We start from the raw sequence: 3,130 nt of genomic DNA on the forward strand, positions 1-3,130 counted from the left end.
GACCACAAATCTGAAGTAGAAATAATTTTTTTATGATTCTCATGAGGTCTCTGATATGATTGCATGCATGTGTGAAAGTTTCATGAAGAAATTCTATTGATAAAATGTCCAATTAGATATTTAGGACTAAATTGCAAAGATTGCAAAATGTGAGTTCTAGAAGCTTTAGGCATGAAATTGCCATGGATTATTAATTAGAGGTCCTTAAATAGTAATTTTCCTAATTTCTATTTTTATGGACAAAAATGGGCATGAATAGGAAAAATCTAAAAGAAAGGCCTTAAGAGCATTTTTGTCATTTGGTTAATAAAAGAATAAAAACAGAAAATAGGTCAAAATGGTGTCCATCTTCTCCCACCTTGACTGAAAATCCCAAGGGGTCCATAACTAGGGTTTCTTCAACTTTCAAGCTCAATAGTAAGTTCATATTAGCCCCGTTTTTAATGCTTTTTACATTTTTGAAACCCTAGTAACCCGATTTACCTGTATCTAGCCATATTTTGAAATAGGGTTCATGTTTGAAATTTGACCCATGTGTGACATGCATGTATTTTGATGTTTAATGGAGGAATATGAAAGTTTTATGTGTGTTTAACATCTTTTACCAAGTGATTTTTAGTGAAAATGGCTAAAAATGACTTTATTTGTAAAGTTTGTAAAATAGGTAGTAAGATGTATGATTTAATATGAAATGTGGGCTTCTTTGAGTATGTTATAAGTTTGACTAGGCTTCGATAGCAAAAGAAATGAATACATTCCATTTTACGAGCCTAGGGGCTAAATTGTAATTATGTGAAAGTTTAAGGCCAAAATTGTAATTTTGCCAAAGTGTGATCTATGGACTATTTTGAACAATGTGATAATTAAATAAGTGAAATTTGCTATTATATATCAAGAAAAAAGGAGTCTGAACGTAAACCGAGGAAATAGCAAGGTTGTGGACTAAATCGAATAGTAGCCATATTTTGAGTCTCGAGGTAAGTTTGAGTGTAAATAATGCAACATTACATTATTATGTATTTAATAATTTAATATTTCATAAATTGTATAATTTTCTCTATGGATTTAGTTAATGATGACTTGATGATGATTTGATGAGTTCGATACCTTAAAATCCCGGTTGAACCTTAGGAATAGTTAGGATACAAATGTCATGACATTAGGGTTATGTACAATCCCATGTAAGACCATGTCTGGGACATGGCTTTGGCATTGATATGTAATATTGTGTAAGACCATAGCTGGGCTACCGGCATCAATATGTGATCGCATGTAAGACCATGTCTGGGACATGGCATTGGCATCGACTTGCAATCCCATGTAAGACCGAGTCTAGGACATGGCATTGGCATCGATATGTGATCCCATGTAAGACCATATCTGGGATATGGCATTGGTATCTTACCATGTATATGAGAGTTCCTGAGTATCCTTTAGTATTCCAAGTGGTTCAACGGGTAATCCAACGACTATGTCAAAGAGATGACAAGGTATGATCATGATGAAAGGGTATAGGTACATATACCAAGCTCATAAACATCGAGATTATGAATTGATGAAACCTCAGAAGAAGTGAATGAATGAACTATGATCATGAGTTTTATTGTACATCATGTAAATTGCATGACTTAAAATGTATCTATGATACTTGATGACATTGTGATAAATATATTATTGTGTTATGCATATAATATTGCATGGTTAATATTGTTAATTATTTATATGCAAACTTACTAAGATTTATGCTTACTCCCTTTCCTTTTTCATTTCCTTATAGTGTCGCCAAGCTAGCTCGAGGATTGAAGGACGTTAGAGTTCGATTCACACTATCAAATTAATTTTTTGGGTATAGTGAATTTAAATATTTTGAGTATGGCATGTATAGGGACTTGGTCTTTTTGTTATTTGTCATATTGGTTTAGTCACGTGCGTTGGCTTATAATGATTTGATGATTCATTTTGTATATAGCCATGAGATATGGCTTATATTAATTATGGGTATGAAATCCTATCCATATATGCATGCAGGTGCTAAGATCACTCTTGATATGGTTAAATTCATTTAGCATGGATTAATTGTGGATGTGACCATAAATGTTTGATGATGGAGTTGTGAGTAAATGGCATAATAACAACTAAGGCATGAATGTGTAAAATGGAAGTAAATTGATGTTTTATATTGCATGTGAATTTGGTAAGCTTGGCCTAAATAAAGTATAAAATCTTAAGTAAATATAAATTGTTAAGAAGTTGACATGCATGAGTCATGTTTATGAATATGTAAGTGGTCATTTATGCCATGTAGGATGTCATTGAGATATATAAGTGTTCATGTGTTATTAAGGGTGAAAAAAGGCTTGGAAAATAGCCTCAAAGTTGTCCACACAGGTAGGCATATAGGCGTGTGTCTAGACCATGTGTGACACACGGTCTGCCCCATGGGCATATTATCTGGCCGTGTGTCCCTTGCACCCTATTAAATGCAAAACAGAATGCTCAGTAGTAAACACACAAGCAATAAACATACAGGCAAAAACACGGCCGTAGGACATGGGCGTGTGCCCAGGCCCTGTGAAGCCTGCACTTAATTTTTGGAATTTAATTCGCCACACGGCCTAAGCACACGGGGGTGTGACTTGGCCGTGTGAATCTAATTGCATTGATGATGTCATAAACAGGGAGTTACACAGGCTGAGGCAACGGGCGTGTGTGGTCACACGGCCTACCGACGCGGGCGTGTGACCTTTATTTTTTGAAAATTTTTCTAAGTTTTCCTAAAGTTTTCTAAAGTTCTCGATTTAGTCCTAGACCACTCTTGATGTATGTTTTGCACCTCGTAGGCCCATATAAGGGACAGCATGCATATGTATGAAAGAATTTAATTTGAACAAAATTTTGTGACTCTGTTTTTGTATGTTTGTTTACGTTTAAGTCTAGTAACACCTTAAACCCTGTCCTGGCGTAGGATACGAGAAAGGGGTGTTATAGAGGAATTGAATAGGATTTAGAGAGCAGTTTGCTACATCATCGAATCGGAAACTAAAGTGACAAAAGCTTTGTACAATTCTACTTTCGTTTTGTTAATTAATTTTTGTGATTTCTAAACTGTTGATGATTCTGATTTTGGATT

The sequence above is a fragment of the Gossypium hirsutum genome, chromosome A13 (genome assembly GCF_007990345.1).
Source record: "Gossypium hirsutum isolate 1008001.06 chromosome A13, Gossypium_hirsutum_v2.1, whole genome shotgun sequence".
NCBI lineage: Eukaryota > Viridiplantae > Streptophyta > Magnoliopsida > Malvales > Malvaceae > Gossypium > Gossypium hirsutum.